Raw genomic sequence first — 21,753 nt, forward strand, 5'->3', positions numbered from 1 at the left:
TAATGTTTTTTTTTATATTTATTTCTGTCAAATGATATTTTTGTCACCTATTTGTAGCTGACCAACTCTTTAAAAAGAGAAGCACAGAGTTAATTTAGTTAATTTTAAAGTCAGACTTTTTAACTGTTTTTAATAAATTAAAATTTATATGTTATGAATTTTCACTTTTTGATAATAAATGTGAATTGTGTATTATTTTTAATTCAACAACTAAAATTTAAAGATAACAAATCTCTTGTTATAATTTTTTTCCAATTTTTATATAAATCTGTTAAGTGCCTACTCTAACCGATATTAAATATCTATTTTTAAAATATGATTTAAAAAATGTTAATTAATATTTATGTATATCATAAAAAGATATTATTTAACAATTTATACTTCAAGGCGTTAATATTTATGCGTGTTTGAAAAATTATTATTTCATAATTTATTGATTTCTTAAAACATTATTCACAAGTAATTTTTATAAAATTAATTAATTAATATATAATAAAAATTTTCAACCACATAAATAAGATGGTGGATCTCATATTTATGTGTCTTCTTTAATTTCCATTTCTTTCATAATATTTTTTCGATTCTCTGCGGAGAAGCTGCAAATGTAGAGTTTTCATTTGGAGTAAGTAAACATTTTTCACATCCTCTCAAAATTTCCAAAATCTTCTGCAAATTTTTGGTCTAATATTTATTTGTTTCAATTTCAATTCTTTAATAAGCAAATATTCTTTCTTATTTATTGTAAATAAAGGATTAATATATATATATATATCATTTTGTTCAATCTAATAAATTTATGAAATAAAAAAAAATTAATTCATATTTATGTGTTATAGTCAAATGATATTTATGTTCTGTTCCCTATTATTCACAAATGATATTCTCTATTATTCTATCTTCTAAACCATGCCATTTTTGCAGACAGGTAAGAAGAGAAACACCATTGTGAAGGAGAAAACATTACATTATCATCATATTAATTCACCAAAATTATTTTCTAACACTGACTGGTATAGGGGGAAGTTATTGTTCATTATTGTGAATTGAATAAATTGCGTTTTGAGATTATTACTTTAAGTTACATGCATGTCATAATTAATTTGTGAGTGTAATTTATCTTATTTTTTGTTTTGTTGTTCTTGAACCAATCCTTTGTGACTACTTGGTAAGATTTGATAACCATTTTAATTAATTTAATAATTTTTTTCTTGATTTTAATCTCATGCATTGTTGGAGATCCCACATCGACTAGAGATTATAGTCTTTCATTGTATATAAGTGGGTGCAAACCTCAACCTTATGAGCCGGTTTTATGGGGTTGAGTTAGGCTTAAAGTCCACTTCGTAATATGCATTGTGTTATTATATTTTGAGTCATGGTTTAGATTTTATTATTAATTAAATTTGGTCATGGAGGATTATAATTAATTGATTCCAATCATTTAAGAGGATAAAAATATATATGGCACTCATGCAAGGTTTGGATTCAAATTCATTATTATGCTTTTTAAACTTTAACTTTTCTAAAGTTTTATAGGTAAATGTAAGATATAAATGCATGATGCATTCATCTATCGCAATGCATAAAAAATCAGTAAAAAATATTACATAATAAAGAATGTTATTAGCTTAACATCCCAAAACTTTACGCAATATAATAATATCCCAAAACTATAGGCAACATAATAATATAAGAAGTAAAATAAATACATTATTTGTGAGAAATATTAAAAAGTTAAACATAATAAGAAACTTGTTTATTATGCTGCATTAGCTTTTAGATGCTAATCTAATGAGATTTTTTATACTATGTAACTTTTTCATGTGAAATATCAAATACTCATATTTTTTTTATGATTTGAGATAATACACGCATTTATTTTATATCTCACATATTCAATTTGACATTTAGCTATACAAGTGGAAAACTCAGTGATAAATTTGAATCTTAAATTGCATGCATGTCTAATTATTATGACTATTTATTAAAAAAAATAAGAATAAAGAGATTTAAAAGTTAATCCTTTTACAATTAATATGATTTATAAAAATCTAACTAAAAGTAATTAGTCACATCAGATTCAATTGGTTATAAAATATTGCATGTTTAGTTTAATTAATCATGACATTAATTTTATACATATGTACCAATTAATCATAATAGTTTCACAATACATATATTAATAAATATAAAAAAAATATGTTAAATGAAGTAAAATAATAATCAAAGATATTGAATTAAAAAAAGTCCACTTTGAATTGGTTTTCTTTGTCAAAAGGGTTTGTACACTCTTTAAATATCTTTAATTATATTTATTTTTTTCTGATAAAAAAATATTTCAATCTGCACTATATTTAACATTGTCTTTTCTTTTCTTCTAATCTGACATAACATTGCAAAGTATCAAAGTATTATTGTCAGAGATGTATTTCCCTACCTATGAAAATAATTAAAAATAATTTTTTTTTCTAGTTTTAAAGAATTATTGTTTTCAAGGAAATTTCAGTTCAAACTGTGATGCATTTAAAAATTCCTCATAACAGAACAAAGAAAGCTTCCAATAGAAAGAAAAAGAAAAGAATATAGGTGAGAGTTTATCACTTTATATTTTTTCTGTTATTTGAAAATACTAAATAAAATAAATAATTTTTCTTTAGAAGAGTATAAATCAATAACAATAATAATTACATAATGTTACTATAGTTTCTACTCTTCTAAGAAAAAAATAATTATTTTATTTATTATTTTAAATAACAGATTTCTTTTCTTCTTCTCTAGTATAAGTTTTCTTTGTTTTGTTTTGAGGAATATTTTAGTGCATCACAGTTGGAATTGAAGTAATTTGCAAAGCAATTTTTTTTTAAAGTAGTAAGACAATTTTTCTTATAATTATTTTCCGAAGAAGGCAAATGCATCTTTGACAGCAATGTACTTTGTATGCCAATTTTATTATGTCAGAAGAAGACATTAAAAAAACAGTGTTAAGTAAGTGAATGTTGAAATAGGTGATAATGTATAAGCTAATGTTGGAATGTGAATTTTTCACATCAATTTTCTTAAACATTCTCCCTCAAAATTAGGTTTTTTTATTATGATTGGGTTATTTTTTTTTGTTTTTACTAAAATGGGGTCCGTTTAAAAAAAATTACAAATTTAGGCAAGTCGTACTTAATTGAGACGACTTCATATGCAGAAGTCGTCCCAATTAGGCACGACTTCTGCTATGTCATACTAAAGTCGTGCCAACTTGGTACGACTTCTGCCCCGTCATACTGAAGTTGTGCCAACTTGGCATGACTTCTGCCACGTCATAATTTTTTATTTTATTGTTTATATATTGGATAGTAAGTTATGTAATGTTAAAAATTAATTTCTTCTCATCATTACGTGTTTTGTAAAATCATTACTTCTCAAGCTATTTATTTTGCAAATTCACAACAATAATTCTCTATTTATTTTCCAAATATAATAATTTTTCATTTATCTATTTATTTTCAAATTCAATAACAATTTTCTTCATTTTTTAATTAATCAAATAATCAAGTTATTGTATTACATTACCATCAAACATGATCCATACACGATTATCCAATTTTTTGTTCCTTAAAACTAACACTCTTAGAAAATTATGTATCAAATTAATTTTTAACATTACATAACTTACTATCCAATATATAAACAATAAAATTAAAAAAAAATATGACGTGGCAGAAGTCGTGCCAACTTGACACGACTTCTATATGACAGGGCAGAAGTCGTGCCAAGTTGGCACGACTTCAGTATGACATGGCAGAAGTCGTGCCTAATTGGAACGATTTCTGCATATGAAGTCGTACTGAATTGACACGACTTGCCTAAATTTATAATTTTTTTTAAACGGACCCCATTTTGAAAAAAAACAAAAAAAAAATAACCCATCATGGTCAAAAAAACCTTAAAATTAAATCTTTGTATCTAAAAATAATAATAATAAAATTAAAGGAAGTATTTGAAGAATGTTTCAACTCTTATATTTTTTTTTATTTGAAATAATCTTTAGAGATTATCTTAGATTTTTTATATTAGGGTTGAGATATATTTTTTTAATTTAATTATTTTTTATAAAAAAAATCACATTATCTTATCTCCTTGTCTTTTTTTAATGGACAAAAGTATTTATATATATTTATTGGATATATATATATATATATATATATATATATATATATATATATATATATATATATCTTGACTTTTGTTTGCAACACCACGAAAATTCGTATATTTGATTAATTTATTAATAACAATACATAGATATGATTTAAGTAATAACCTAAGTATAAAACTGTAAATTAAATGATTAAAGGGATGAATATTTGATATTATATATTAATTGAAGTAGTTATTATTTTTAACTAATTTTTACACGTTTCATGTCTTGTTCTTTGTTCTGATATACACAGCTCTGGAAGATGACAAAATGGCATGCAACTAACCATAAATGTATTGTTCTTTCATAGGTCTTTTCTGCATGCTTCTTGAAATAACTCAAAAAAATATCATTTTCTAGTTTCAACCAATTTTTTTTTTCAAAAACCAAATCAAAATATCCCATTTTTACATGATATATTGCAAAAATAAAATCATTTTGCTTTGCTTTTTGTAAAAAGGAGAATTGATTGAAACTAGAAAAATAACCATTTTTCTTGAAGCGTTTTTGACTGTTCATATTGCATTGGATTTGCCAGGAACCACATATTTTAAATCGAGCTTTTCTTCTTTTTCTTCTTCTCTTGTTTTAAAAATAATAAACAAATTTATTCTAGGCATTTTTGTGTTTTTCTTTAAAACTTAGAAATATATAAATATTTTGGTACTGAAAAATGTTTGGATATGCAATGTATGACAGACATGGAAGGTTGAAGTTATGCAATAATGACAGAAAGTGAATACAAATGGAAGCCAAATTAGCATCCCAATGCACTCAACAGATGTATCACACATCTCAACCATTAACAGATCTTTTATCAATGCAGAAATAAAGAAAGTTCAGTGGAAGAATTTAATTAAGCTTCGAATCTTAAATTAAGTTAATTTCGAATGTTTACAGATAAAGGTTGTTCTATCGAGCATTGTTCAGAAATTTCATGTGAAAAAATTAGTCAAGGAATCATTGTAAGTGATGCAGGTGTTTCAAGTTTATGTAAAATGGAAATTAACTTCAGATTTTTACCAATATTATTTCTTGTTTTACACTGTCATCCATTTTTATTTATTTATTTATTCACCTGTATATCTAAAGTTTTTTTTTTTATCAGCAATCCTGTATATCTAAAGTATTACAGCTATGAGAGTTCCTAATAAATACATTTTTTGTTTGTTTGTAACTGCTATTAAGTATTGTTTGTAATTTTATTAATATATGCTTTTTTATAAAAAAAAAAATTGTATACGTGAGTGAAATTAGTTTTGGCGGAATCTTAGCTTGCACAATTCATAGGAATTCATCGATGATAGTAATAATGTGTAGGTTAGTCGTTGTTTTTTTTAGTACAATTAATATAGGTTTTGAACAATTACTTATTAAATATGTAATTAATTTTTGTTAGATAATGGCTTTTCAATCTATGATGACTTTGGTTCATTTTTGACGGACGAACTCATGTCATCACAATTCGTAATTGAAGTTACTAGATATATAAAAGTAAACAATTGTATGACACTCACAACTCTAAAACAAATTATTTTAAATTTGTTCATCCCTTTGAACGGCAAATCATACACGGTTGATTTGCTTTATCGTTGTCCACTAACAATGAATGGACTATGGACTTAATATCGTTGCTTGACCATTCAAGATGACGATGATCTACAATATGTGGTTGCATATGCCAAAAAATATGAACCTCTCATACAGTTTGAGGTCATGACATTCATTCACGAATTTAAGACAACAAGTGATATCGCAGCCTAATGGATATACCATTCGCAGCCTAAGACAACAAGTGATAGGTAAAAATGTACTCAGAGATACTTCATTGCAGCCTAATGGATATACCATTCACATACTTAGGCCTACCTATTGGTGGTAATCAGGCTAGGTGCTCCTTTTGGGATCCGGTATTATCGAAGATAAGAAAGAAACTCTCGATATGGAAAGGGAGGAATCTCTCCTTCGCGGGAAGAGTTTGCCTTATAAAATCTGTCATCAATGCCATACCACTATTTTTTCTATCTTTTTTAAAGTCCTGGTTGGAGTATGCAAGGAGATCACAAAATTACAAAGGAAGTTCCTATGGGGATGGGGAGCAGAAGGGAGGAAAATTGCATGGACTAGTTGGGAGAACATATGCAAAGCGAAAGAGCCGGTTAGGTATTAAAAGTATTGATTTATTCAATAAGGCACTCTTGGCAAAATGGTTTTGGAGAATGGGTTCCACTGAGAAGGGTCTCTGGAAGGATGTTCTTGAATCGAAGTATGGATTGTGGAGTATGACAAGCTCATTTACACCGGATCAAAATAGGTATAAATCTAGATGGTGGAATGATTTATTCAAGGTTAGCCTTTCAGATCAAGGGGACAATTGGGTCAATTCAAATATGGTTTGACAACTTGGATCCGGGGACAAGATAAAATTCTGGGAAGATGAGTGGCTAGCCAATGGTCAACTCAAAGGTAGGTATGAAAGAATATATAATAATTTTGATCTTAAAGACAAAACTATTGGTAACTTTGGAAGTTGGTCTACATAGGGGTGGGAGTGGAAATTTAGCTGGAGAAGAGAATGGTTTGAGTGGGAAAGAACGATGATAGAGGAGTTTATGGAAAACTTATCACAGGTGTCACTATATCCAAACAAAGAGGACTTACGACTATGGAATGATCCTCCATCATACACGTTTTCGGTTAAATCTGCTTACAATAAATTAATCAAGCAGACATATGGGGGGGTGTCAGGGGTATTCGAGTATCTTTGGAATTTAAAGGTTATGCCATCAGCTCAGTTTTATGTGTGGAGGGCCCTATCGAATAGGATAATAACTAAGTTGAATTTGCATAAAAGGGGAGTTTTATTGGGGGATACAATATGTGTTTTATGTGGAAGGGAGGAGGAGTCAACCTCACACATTCTTGTTACTTGTGATGTATCAACCAAGGTTTGGAATATGTGCTTTAACTGGACAGGAATTAGTTCGGTAGATCATAATGATTTGATTCATTATTTCGAACAATTTTCTTGTATGTGTTTTAACCAAGAAGGCAACAGACTATGGAAAAGTCTATGGGTCTCAGTGATTTGGTGCATTTGGAAGCATAGAAACAAGGTTATTTTTAACCAAACAAAGATAGATGTAGATGAAATCTTTACTATGGCACAAGTACAAACATGGGTGTGGATGAAACATTAAGAAAGAAAAGTTAAGTTCTCCTTCTCTGATTGGATCTTATCGCCTTTAACATGCATTAATATGGCAACAAAATAAAAAGAGATAAGCATAATTACTGTTTTCTCAATTAAGTACATGGTTTGCTGGTTTTGTTATAAATCTGTCAATGATTTATTCTATGATCACTGTTATGGGTATGTATTATTTTTTGAAATAGCTGAAAGGTTTGGAAGGTAGTGTTAAGTGGTGCAGGTTAAAGTGTTAGAAGAACACATGTCAAAGGCTGGTATTCTTGGCTTGATTATGTTGTTGGTAGGGGGCAGATTGACGAAGCTGATGTTGGCAAGAATTAATGGGTGTAGATTTCCAAACGGGCTTATTTAGCTTAAGAAAAATCAAAGCTGCAACTAAAAACTTTGATTTTAGCTTCAAGATTGGAGAAGGAGGTTTTGGTCCTGTATACAAGGGTGTTCTCTCAGATGGCACGTCTTGCTCGTGCTTTATTTGAACCAGAAAAATCTGAATTGAAGCTGAATTGGTCAACAAGGCAAAAGATCTGTGTTGGTATTGCTAGAGGTTTGGCTTACATCCATGGAGAGTCAAGGCTAAAGATAGTTCACAGAGACATCAAGGCCACTAATGTGTTACTAGACAAAGATCTCAACCCAAAGATATCTGATTTTGGTTTGGACAAACTTGATGAAGAGGGCAACACACACATAACTACCAGAGTAGCTGGCACCTATGGATACATGGCTCCAGAATATGCAATGCATGGTTATTTAACTGATAAAGCAGGTGTGTATAATTTTGGTATTGTTGCACTAGAAATTGTTAGCGGAAAAAGTAATAACATGAATTGGCCAATGGAAGGATGTTTCTCTCTCGTTCATGTGGTGCATCTCTTGAAAAAACAAAATGATCTAATGGACCTAGTTGATGAGAGGCGGGGTAAGGATTTCAGAAAAGATGAAGTAGTGGTAATGATTAATGTGGCTCTATTATGTACGCAAGTTTCCCCAATGCATAGACCCACCATGGCTTCTGTTGTATGCATGCTTGAAGGAAAAACTAAAGTTCCAGAGGTGGTAGTAGATACAAGTGAAATATTAGATGGAAAGAAGTTGGAGATGCAACAATATTACAGTACGAGAAAGAAAATAAAACTCAAGAAACTCAAGAAGAGAGCATCTCAATGGGTGAAACTTTAACATTTATGTCTGATATAGGTTTATATTCTATCAACATGGATTCTTCTTTCCAAGAGAAGAGTCATTAGATAATTATCACCACTTAGCAGATTATGTACTCTTGAGCAGATTTGGGTGGTGTATGGGAAGGATGAAATATGCAAGTTGTATGTACAGCTATGCATGTGAGCTGGTTTTGCTTTTCAGGGCCCAATCTTTTTGGTGCTGTGGTGAGGAAGTAGACCTGACTCATGCTTATTGTTATGAGCCCAAGCTTTGATGAAAAGATTAGGCTTGCCTCGTCGTTATTCCGGGTATATCATGCAGATTTTTATTCTTATTTTTCTGTTTTAATTGTTTTTTAGATTTGCTGTTGTTAGTTCTGTATAAGGGTTGGGACACCCCGAAGTGTCCTTTTAATTTAATTTATTTAATTCTTTGCTGAAAAAAAAAGTGATATCGCTTGGGAATACTTAGAAAAATAACTAAATGATTCCCTAGATATAGAGTAACTATGCAACTTTTATTTATTTTTTTCTTAAATTTGTAGTATGTTTTCTATTGAATTTTAATATATGTTTGTTATAATAAGTTAATGATATTTTATTTTTATTTTACAAATTTATTGTTTATCATTGTAGTATGTTTATCATGATGATTAATATCATATGCATATAACATACTACATGGATATGAAAAACTGACAAATATAAATGGAAAATAGAAACATATAACAAAAGTAACCTTTAATTACATAACCATCATAATTAAAAAAATTATTATTACTAAACTATTTTAATCCATTCTATTAGCATGTTGAGGTGGATTGAGAAACATCATAATTTCTTTTAACCTATCTTTTAATTTATCAACAAATAATAAATTAAATAAATGTACGTATCTAAGACAAAATCCAATAATTTTAAAAATTTAATTTAAGTGAAGTATATAATTTCATATTTTTTATCAACAAATAATAAATTGAATAAATGGCGTATCAAAGACATAATCTAACCCTTATAAAAATGCAGTCATATTGTGCAAGTGTTCGTTCTTAACATTGTGTCTCTAACTTTCATATTCGTTACAACAACATTCTTCCTGTAGTAGCTTGCAAGACACTATTAGGTAGTTAAAACCATTTCAATTTTATTTGATGATAGCAAAACAGTTTATTAATTCATTATAAAATATAAAATGAAACTTGCAACCCTAACTTTTATTATGTCTTCCTCATCAACAACAAAAAGAAACTGTTTGGTTACCTTGATTTGTGTTTAATAGCTACACGTAGTTGATGGTTTTTCTTTGAATTTTATTCTCTGCATAATTTAACCAGTAAAAAGAAAAGAGAGAGAATATGAATGTGTAAGTTTGTAAGATACCTGGCTCAACCAAATTTGTTCAGAAATCAGAGAAATTTTCTGAAAATAAAAGAAGAGAATGAGCACTGGGCACACTTTTCATTGAAAGTTTAATGTGATTTGCAATAATACTTTTGTGATGATGTTTGGATTAACGTTTGATGTCGTTTAATGAAAACTATCTTTGATCTCACAGTATAAGGAATCCAGCGATGATGGTTCTCTCACATAATAATAAATATTTTGCTGGCACCAACCCTCATGCAGACTATGGCTTACATGCATGAGCTGTTTCACATATGTAGATGCCTTCAACGTTGTACCAATCAAACTCCATGCATCACTGCAAAAGGATGACCATCTCTATGCATCACTGCAAATGGATGAGGGTGCAGCACAAGTGGCAGACATGCATGCTTAGATTCAAATTTTCAACCATGCGTTGCAACTTCTTAGTTTTTGTGCATAATTGAATGTGTAAGTTTATAAGATAGCTGGCTCAACCAAATTTGTTCAGAAATGAGAAAGAAGGAAGAGAAAGAGCAGTGGGCACAGTTTTCATTGAAGGATGAGCATCTCTGCAAATGGATGTGGATGCAGCAGTTCACCAGTTATTCAGCAGCAGTCTTGGGCATCTCAATGCATTAATGCTTCCATTTTCATTTGTTTATTAATTATATATATCAGATTATGTATTATTTCCATGAAAATTGAAGAGCTGGTGCTGTATCGGGTGTAATAAACACAGAAGAAAGGTTACACCTAGGTATTTCTTTATAGTGTTGGACTCATAATAATACTAATACGACAACTATATTATATAACACTAAAAATAATAATATTGAATCTAAATATGCCAAAGGTTTATTGATTATTGCTAATTAAATTATTAATATTGATAACAAATAAAGATTGCAACTTATTGGACAGAGAAAAGTAATGTGTGTGGTTGGAGAAAGAAAAGGTAATAAAAATCATAATTTTGATAGTTACGGTGTCTAAGATTAGATCGCCGATCGATGAAGTGGCGCTCCCCATATGGGTGTAGTCGGTGATCGCCGAAGTTATACAAGGTCACATGATCGCCGGTCAATGAAACGGTGATCATCATGCGTGCGTAGTCGGTGGTCGTCAAAGTTATGCAAAGGTCAACATGATCGCCAGTCGATGTAACGACGATCTTTATGCGCGCGTAGCCGGTGGTCGCCAAAGGTATTGAAAGGTTAACATGATCGCCGGTTGATAAAGCGGCGTTCTCCATAGGTTTACATGATCGCCGGTCGATGAAACGGCGATTTCCATGTGTGCGTAGTCGGTGCTCGTCGAAGATATGCAAAGGTCAACAAGATCGCCGGTCGAGGAAGCGGCGTTCTCCATCTGTGTGGAGTTGGTGGTCGCCGAAATTATGCAACGTGTATGGGTAACTCGTTGCGTGGCGAGGAGAATGAGGAATGCCAACACTGGGAAGCCACTTTTGGCCACAATTCTATACTGACGAGTCAATACAGATGAATAGCAAAAACAAGAGATTGGCTGGTGGGCATTACTCAAAAAACACAAATCTCCGACTTATGCAGCTCTGGCCTATGTTTTCTGTTGCTAGGCTATGTAGTGTGAGAGGAGGAAGGAGGTGTTGTGGCATGTGGGGATGATTGTTGACGTTGTTGATTCTGTGTGTTCTTGCTTTCCTAGCGTTATTAGAGGTACGGTGTTGCTTTAGTGCTAGCGTTTGCAGCGTTTTATTGCAAACAACTCAACCTCTTGTTTCTATGAGGGTGTTTTATGTAAAAGGGTTGAGATACCCCTTTGTATCTCCTCTAATTTTAATTTCATTCTTTGCTGATAAAAAAAAAGTGTCTAAGATTATTAGAGACAGAGAATATAATGTGTAACTTTCTAAGATTATTTATTATATTTTTTATATTCTTTGTTGATAAAAGAGAAATGGTTCAACCAAATTTCTTCGGAAATCCGAGAAATTTTTTGAAAATAAAAGAAGGAAGAGAAAGAACACTGGGCACACTTTTCGTTGAAAGTTGATCTCACAGTATAATAACTTATTTGAGCATCTCTATGCTAAATTAATGTTTCCACTTCTTCCATCCCTTTCCAAAAAACTTCACTTATTGTTTTGTAGCAGTCTTGGTCTAATTCACCATCTCAATGCTTTATTAATGCTTCCATCTTAATTTTTTTATTAATTAATATATCAGATCATATATTATTTACAAGAAAATTCAAAGTAAAAATTGAAGACTGGTGTTGTATCGTGTGTAATAATAAACACAGAAGAAAGGTGTTACACTTCGGTATTTCTTTATAGTGTTGGATTCATTAACAAAATTATTTAGAAGTCTACAATATATGAATTGAGATTTTCGTATTTTTTTTTTTACTGAAATCAATTATAATTTAAATATTTATTTATTAATTTTTGAAGTTTTTTTTAAGAATAAAATTTGGACGAAACTCAAAATGTCAAAGGAAATAATACCTTATAAATATGGTAATTAATTTTGAAGATATTCTCTTAAGGGATATGTGATTGGAACATTGATATTGTCTATAAAATTAAAAAAAAATATTTTAAAAATGAATTTTCGTTTTCTTAATTTTTGATTGGAGAATTCTTCTAATATATCTTATATTACTTATAAATCGAGATCAATGATAATTTAAATATACATTCATTATTTAACCTAAAAATATATTTGTGTGTGAATTTAGTTTATTGTTTACAAACACTTCAATTGAAATAAAACTTTCTTTTGAATCCAGTACAACTACAAGGCAAATTCATTAGAAAATAAAACTTTTACCACTAAGTTAAGAATAAAGGTAAAGCATTCTAAAGGAGTCAACTCTACTACCAAAATTACTATGAATATGCACATGATAGAAATTGTTATATTGAAGTCAACTCTACTACCAAATTTACTATCAATATACACATGATAGAAATTGTTATATTGTCAACAACGATTACATTACTAGTAACATAAATATTATCATCAATTTGAATATGACAATCCAATTTGGCATTTATATTGGAAACCCAAAACAATGTGGGGGAATTGTGTTCCATATGCATATTGAGTTTTTTTCAACTGCATTGACAAAATTACCTTTCTGGTAATAGGGTTTCAACACCCTATTAATGTTCAAGTCATTTAATTTATTCATTGTCTATAAAAAAAATGCATATAACGTTAAATGTTTAGAAAGTATAACCTTGCATGGTACATGGAGACACTTTCAACATTGTAAAAAAAAATAAAATTACTTTCATGTGCATCCAAGAAGCAAGTGCCTAAGTCACAACTCCTTTTAATATTATAATTCACTACAAAAAAATTTGGTCTCTAGAGTTGGTTGATAAAACTCTAAAATGTTAAAAAACCGACACCAAGTATATATTTGTGTTGTTATTGTGTGGACAAAAAAAGGGTGCTATATACGTGAAAGTTAAGACAATTGTGTCACTCTAATAGGAATGCAGGTAAAGTGGACTCAACTCTTGATAAATGGTTGTGTATCCCTTGTTAAAGGGACCCTAATAGAGTGGACTCAGTCATTACTAAAATGGATGCTAATAGAGTGAGCTTAGCCATCGCTAGAAGGGATGCTGATAGCTTGGATTTTTTCTCGTCAAACTCGATTAAGCAAGCAATTTTTCGCTTGAGCAAGATGTCACCTAACTCAAACCCAATTAAGACATATTTAAATGCTATGAATAAATTTTAAATGTTAAATTCTTTATAACATTTGTTCATAATGATAAGAAGTTTCTATAAATATTTGAGGAATTGATATTTAGGAGACATTTGTTTGCGAGAAATCAACATGAATGATTTTTATATATGTGCATCAATGTCAATTAAGATGAAATGTTATATGTTTTTATTCATTGATAATACAAACGAGTGAGAAAGATGAATCACAATCCCAATTTTTCTAATTGACACATCCAAATCATTTACTTTGCTTTTATTTAATTTCTTACAAATTCCTGATACAAACAAACCTTTCAAACAAACTTTGACAAATCTTCATATTTAGTAAATATTATACATGAGATTTAGAATTGTTCCTTGTGGGTTCGATATCCGTTCTTAGGGACATTTTATTATTTTTAACTCGGAACACTTACTGTAAAATAGTCATCAGCCTCCTACCCACTAGAATCCGTTTGGAACTCGATTTGCTCAACCAAGACAAAATCCAATTTGGAACACTATAATTGATTTTGGTTTCTCTCCTTACTCACCAATGCAAACAATTATTCATTTTCTAACTTCTCCCTACTACACTAACCATAGCAAAAAAAGGAATAGGGGGCACAATTTGGGTTTCTCATGAGTTAGAGATTTGCTTTCAGAAAGAAAAGGGGGAAAAGGGGCTCGTGTCCATAAAGGTAATTCGATTTCACTAATAGTCCACACACCCCTATCGTGCAACATTGACCAAATTCTAAAAATATAATTCATTTAATTCCATTTGTATCGACCAACAACGTCGACTAAATCCTGACTACCTCATTTTTTATATTATTTTAGATATAATTTATTTAATTCCAGTTACATCTACCAAAACCATCATTCCATTTGCATCTAAATTGATGCTTACCATTATTATTTATATATATTTTTATAATAATATTATTAAAAAATTGTTCATATAAATTTATACATATTTTATATTAATAATCTTAAAAAATTGTTCATATAAATTTATGCATATTCTATTCTAATGTTAGAAATTGTTTGTATATTTATACATATTTAAACAAATTATTATGTCATAATTTTATCTGCACTTTTCAAGAAATTCACTTACTAATATTATTTAATAAAAATAATTAAATATTGATAGATTTTTTTCCAAATTAGGTCTTCACATTCCTCTATATAAGGGTTAATCTAAAGACTTTAACTTCACTCGGCGTCTCTTTTCTTCTTCTTTCACTATCACACTCTCATCGTTGCTGTTGCGCCGAGGCTAAGAATCTGTGAGTTTTGATGGAAGAGGTTTTCATCTTCAATGTTAAATTATTGTGTAAAAAGTTTAGATACTTTTATATATATTTCAAATTCTTCATCTAAATGTTATCTATTTGTTATAATTTTTTTGTGTTCCAGACAAACACTAGCGCATACATGTAAAATAAATGCGGTTATTTTACATTTACAAATGCGGTTATAGAACCGCATTTGATCAGCACGCATTCGTAAATCGGAGATATACAAATGCGGTCATAGAACCGCATTTATAAATTTGATTTACAAATGCGGTTAATTAAAATAATCGCATTTGTATATTATTCTGAATGAGGGATGAGGGTTTAGGGGTTTAAGATTTACGAATGCGGTCTTGGTAATAACCGCATTTGTAAATAGGTAAATCACATTTACAAATGCGGTTTTGGTAAATGACCGCATTTGTAAATAGTGTTTTTTTTTAAAGTGCAATTTGTATTGTGCATAAACCATATAAATTAATAACCTGCATAATGATCAAACCCAGCCAGACAAATACAGAAATATAGTAATCAATTGAGATCATCAAATGTACATTTACAAGTAATCAAATTGCATTTACATAAAACCATTATTGTTTACCTATGCTAGAGTTATAAAAATTTATGAAATATGTGGACCAAGAATCTCTAACATATGAAATGCCTCCCTCATTCATTAGTGTTTCTTCTGTGAATAATTGCATTGCAAAGTTGACATAAATTAGTTTTTAGATATATATATGTTCAAGAATTATAAAAATGATTTAACATATATAGTACCTCTTTCCAACCAGTTTTAACACCTAGTCTTATAATGGTAATCATCCATTGCATAATGTAATAGCCACACTCATAGCTTCCTGGTTGTTTATTACACTATAATTGAATAAAAAGTAATATGATAGTATATTGATAAACAATGATAATAGAGTAAGAAAAAAATTACAAACCTTTATTGTTATCCAGTTCAAATTATTTGAACTTGATCGACCTTTTAGGATGTTATATCCACGCTATGAACTGGTTAATACAAAAAACCTCGTTAGTAGATGGTTAATTAGTAACATATACAAAGTTCAGTTTATAATGTACTTACGTATCAATGATATCCTTAAATTTTGTGGGAATCTTCTTGTGTAGAGAACAAAACCACACAGCAGTCTTATCAACCATTGATAAGACAAGTAACTGCCAATGATGTCTATATCATCAATGAAAAGAGTTATTAAATATTTAAAACATAAAATAATAATAATTGATGACATATAATTAAACTTACTCAATAATATAAGGGCATAAATAAATTTGTTTTCCCTCTTTTTCCAGGGTGTTAGTGATGTATGCTTGAGTCTCAGATGAGTTTGGTCCAACGTGATTAGTATATGCAGGATCTAAGAATCCATACATATTTTCCTTCCCCTCAGTGATACAGACTCTATGCAAAAACCTACAAGTTTTTAGTTAAAGCATAATCAATAATAATTTAACATAAAGTAAATTGAATAATAGGTAAAGATACTTACATCATAAAAAACTGAATTATACTTATATTGAGCTCCTGTTTTCCAGATATAAATTATGATAAATCTGTGTTGTAAATCATCAGTGGCAGTTCAGTGTTTATTTGAAAAAATGTATCATCTCACGGAACTGGAAAAGGTTCATTGCCAATCTGACTAGCAATGAGACGTAAGGAAGCTAGAGGATCGTCAACTGGAACCTCACGCTTCTTTTTCGGACTTAGTGGCCGAAAAGGTTTCTACAAGATAAACAACATTTGTATTAAATTATATGTAATATATAAATATAAATAAAAAATAATATAATGAAATGAAATTATTACATGAGGTTTGGGCATAGATCGAATGAGCTCTTTGGGCCAGACAACGAATGTCTGAAATGCATCGGCCACAGTGGTTACCTCATCTGAAGGTAGTGGAACACGAGCATCAGGAAATCGTACTTTTTCAACTATTACCTTCGCCACATCAGGGGAGAGAGGAACATTATGTCATCTCGATACCCTATCTTTCGAAAGTCCACTAGTGTGAATCCTGAATCATCAATTTTAACCCCACTTTTATTGTCAACCTATTTACACTTGAAAACTGGAACGAAAAACTTAGTGTAGTCAATCTCCCATATCTCTTCTATAAAACCATAGTATGCCATTGATCCAAGTACTGGATTTGTATCTTTCGAAGTCGAAAACTGCATTGACTCGGCTTTAAGAGTAACACCAGAATTTTGAACTGTACTCTTTTCATCCATGGACTTCGTGTAAAATATACAATTATTCACTTCGTACGCTGTACATGAGATGACATCAAACTTCAATCCAGCAGCCAACCAGGTCAAGGTCTCTGATGCCGTTGAATCCTTGAACACCTCGTCTTTAAACCAAGGCATGAAAGTTCTATTATGTTCCATCAAGACCCATTTCTCTGCTTATCTTGGGTTATTTGCCTTCACAATGGCTTTATGAGCTTCTATGTAAGGTACAACTTCATCTGTGTTATTCAATATGTTCAAATGTGCTTGCAAGACTTCTGATCGAGATTTGCTTACAATATTCACACCATGTAAACATTTACTTGTAGAACGCCTGTGGTGCCATGAATTAGCTGGAACACCTATTGTGATGGCATTTCATGAAGTTCTTCTTGAATCAATGTAGAGTAATGGGGCGGAAGCAATGAATGAAGGTGAGCAAGATCCTCCTAGGAGTGGTGTTGATCTTGTAGGTGCATGCTATGTGTGGTTATTGGGTGGTTCGGCCAGCCCAAGGGAAAAGATGAAGGAATTGAAGTTTAGAGCCTAGGATTCTAGGGAGAAGCAAAGTTTGGCACAAAATGGCAGCATAACTTTACTCACAATAAACTTGAAAATACAAGGTGTAGGCTCCTCCTTTTATAGGCTAAGGAGGACCATAATGCAACCCTAATGCTAGCCAAATGAAATGTAAATGTGAAGCACATGGGTGCACAAATGAGCACATGGGGAGGGGTGTGTCTAGTTTTTATGCTCACCCCCTCCATGGGCTTTCTAGACCGGCCTTGGTAAATTTAGAGGTTTTTTTAGAAACTCTAAGTTTACCTAGGTTGGTGTTTTAGGTGCCAAAATTAATTCTAAGAAAATTACAAATAAAGTTCCTATGCTAATTTTGACAAGAAATTAAAGTCTACTCTACACTAGAGTTTATGGCATTTGATTATGTAAAAGAACGTCTTCTTGGATCCTCTTGGCCATAACTCTATGGTTGGCCCAAATCTACCCTTTGGTGGGCTTGCATGTGGGCTTGTGCTTGGGCCTCTTCCATCATATTGGATTTGCTTTTGTCATGTACTTTGAACAAAATTCAATACTTTCTTCAGCTATGTACCTTTCAATCATTGAAGCCTCTGGACGATAATGATTTTTCACATAACCTTTCAAAATTTTCATATACCGCTCAACAGGGTACATCCATCTTAAGTACACTGGTCCACACAATCTAACCTCTCTTACCATATGCACCACTAGATGAACCATGATGTCAAAAAAAGACGGAGGAAAAAACATCTCCAATTCACACAAGATAACAACAATTTCATTTTGAAGTTCATCTAGTTTTGAGGGATCAATGACTTTACAACAGATGGAAGAGAAGAATGAGCACAAACGGGTTATGGTATGTCTAACATTTTTTGGTAAGATCCCACGGATAGCTACCGGCAACAACTGTTGCATCAAGATGTGACAATCATGAGACTTCAACCCAATTAACTTCAAATCTTGCATTGACACTAGGCTCTTCACATTTGAGGAATGTCCTTGTGGCACTTTCACACCTTTTAGACATTGACAAAAACTAATTTTTCATCTTTTGACATTGTGTAACAGGCTGGGGGCAAATATGTACCCTTACCCATTTCTATGGGTGCCAACTCATCGCGTATGTTCATCTCAATCAAATCTAAACGAGCATTTAGACCATCCTTCGTCTTCCCGTTAATGTTAAGAAGTGTACCAATTAAGCTATCACACACATTCTTCTCAACATGCATTACATCTATACAATGTCTGACTTCTAACCTCGACCAGTACGGAAGATCAAAGAAGATTGATTTCTTCTTCCAAATATTTGTCACAAATGACTTTTTTTTTTTTTACTTACCGAAGGTGTGGTCTATGTTATTTATCTTTTCGTAAACCTCAACACCGGTTAATGGAGTTGGTGGACCACTACCATCTTGGTGTCCATTAAAGGCTTTTTTCAGCCTCCGGTAAGGATGATGACTTCGAAGAAACCTCCGATGCCGAAGATATACTGTTTTCCTTCCATGTTTCAATTGTTGAGAAGCAGTGTCTTCTTCGCATATTGGACACGCTTTGTGACCCTTAACACTATAACCTGATAAGTTACCATATGCCGGAAAGTCATTGATAGTGCAAAATGACATGACATGAAGCTTGAAAGTTTCATTAGCAAATCCGTCAAATACTTCAACACCCTGGTCCCGCATTAACTTCAAATCTTCAATTAGGGGACTTAGATAAACATCAATATCATTCCCTAGTTGTTTCGGACCGGATATCATCATAGACAACATCATGTATTTTCGCTTCATGCACAATCCAGGAGGTAAGTTGTAAATAACTAGTAATACAGGCCATGAACTGTGATTTGTACTCATATTACCAAACGGATTCATTCCGTCTGTAGCTAAACCAAGTTGGATATTTCTTGATTCTTTACCAAACTCTGGAAAGTCATCATCAAATTTCTTCCATTGATAGAATCAGCTGGATGTCGGTACATGCCATCGCATTTCCTCTCATCTGCATGCCATCTAAGATTCTTAGCATCCTCTGGGTTTGAAAACAAACGCTTCATCCTTGGAATGATGGGAAGATACCACATAACCTTCATTGGGGGTCCATGCTTTTCCATCTCATCAATAGAATCATCATCTTTTTGTTTCAACTTATAACGTGATAACCCACACCTCGCACAATTTTTCAACAATTCAAAATCTTTCTGGTATAATATACAATCATTAGGACATGCATGTATCTTTTTGTACTCCATACCCATTGGACAAAGAATCTTTTTGGCCTCGTAATTACGATTAGGTAGAGTATTTCCCTCTGGAAGCATATCCTTCAATAGCTGGAGCAATTCCGTGAAGCTTTTATCAGTCCATTCGTTTATTGCCTTCAAATTCATCAATCTTAACACCGCCGACAACCGTGTGAAGTTAGTTGATCCAGGATACAAATGAGTCTCTGCATCTCTTGACATACTTCCATATCCATGCGCTTTTGCAAAACACTCAGCTCCCACATCACGAATCGTGTCCTCCAATCGATCATCATCTCCATCATCGTGTACTGCTTCATCCATGGTAGAACCCACATATTCTTCAGTTACGGAAACACATGGTAAATTTAATAATTCACCATGCCATGTCCAAGTTGTATAAGATCGAAGAAACCCATCACATAGCAGGTGTTCCCTCATGATATTCACATCCAGTATCCTTCCATTCAAACAGTTAACGCACGGACACCTGATCTTTGCTCCATCATGACCACTAATAATCGCGTTACGCTGCGCAAATTGTATAAATTCCTCTACTCCCCTTTCGTACTCATCACTTATACGAACAACATTAATCTAACCTCGATCCATTATATATTCTGGAATAGTTAGGATTTTCTAATAATTAGTATTCTATCTCACACATTTGCGGAGGGTCGAACACCCTCGAACTCAATCCAAACACGATAATTCTATTCTAAAAGTAACAACTAACATAACATTAAACTTTTATTAAAATGTAATTAACAACTAACTAAATATATAATATAAATTTAAGAAAATACAAATTATATAATACAAATTTATATATAATAATATATAAATTATAATACACAAATATAAATTCAAAATATTAAATAAAAATTCAAAAAATTTAAAATACAACACCAACCTTAATGTGAACCAAGTTGCTGGTGATCAGCGAAGCGGTGGCGGTGACGGCAGAAGCGGTGGCGGTGGCGGAGCAGGGACAAACCAGCGAAGACCAATGGAACAGTAAGCTAGCTAAAATGCAAATGCGCCAACGAAGTAAGGAACGAAAATGCCAATGCCAACAAAGTAAGGAACGAAAATGAATGAATGAACGAACGAACGAACGAAACTTACAATGGTGAAAATGCAGAGAGGACGCGAGCGCAAGAGCAGTGGAAACGAAGAGCGGAGAAGAAAGTGAAAGTCTGAAACTGAGTGGCGCGCTTCAAATTTTAGGGTAAAAAGAATTTACAAATGCAGTTCTAGAGTAAAACCGCATTTGTAAATCAATGCCAATGATTTACAAATGCGGTTTTTCATATGACTGCATTTGTAAATCAAATTAATTTCAAAAATGCCACCGCGTTTTTTACAAATGCGTTTAATCGCAAACCCGCATTTAATAAGGAGTATTCTTTTAATCTTTTTGCACTAGTGAAATCAGTAAATGATACTTATATCATTATAGCTAAAAAACTTCTTTAACTTTAATGGATCTTGTTCATATAGCTATACTGTATATTATGAAAAATTATTTTATATATTACAGCTACTTAAACACTTATTTTCATTTAATATTAAGCATTATGTTTATTTATTCACCACCCAAGTTTCTTTGTTGCATCACAGTTCATGAGAAAATTGTTTTGTGTAATTAGTACTTTCATGTGTTTTTAATTTAAAAGTAATTTTTTTATCAACTTTAATTTGAAAGCGTACTTTATCTTTATTTCATATGTTTTGTTGTTGCAATCTATT

The 21,753-nt window shown here is 31.4% G+C and overlaps 1 pseudogene; it reads left to right on the forward strand.

Moving 5' to 3' along the window:
* Positions 1 to 7,718: 7,718 nt before the first annotated feature.
* LOC137834361 (probable leucine-rich repeat receptor-like serine/threonine-protein kinase At3g14840) lies at positions 7,719 to 8,647 on the forward strand (annotated as a pseudogene).
* The last annotated feature ends 13,106 nt before the right edge of the window (positions 8,648 to 21,753 follow it).

The sequence above is a fragment of the Phaseolus vulgaris genome, chromosome 11, assembly GCF_000499845.2.
Source record: "Phaseolus vulgaris cultivar G19833 chromosome 11, P. vulgaris v2.0, whole genome shotgun sequence".
Taxonomy (NCBI): Eukaryota; Viridiplantae; Streptophyta; class Magnoliopsida; order Fabales; family Fabaceae; genus Phaseolus; species Phaseolus vulgaris.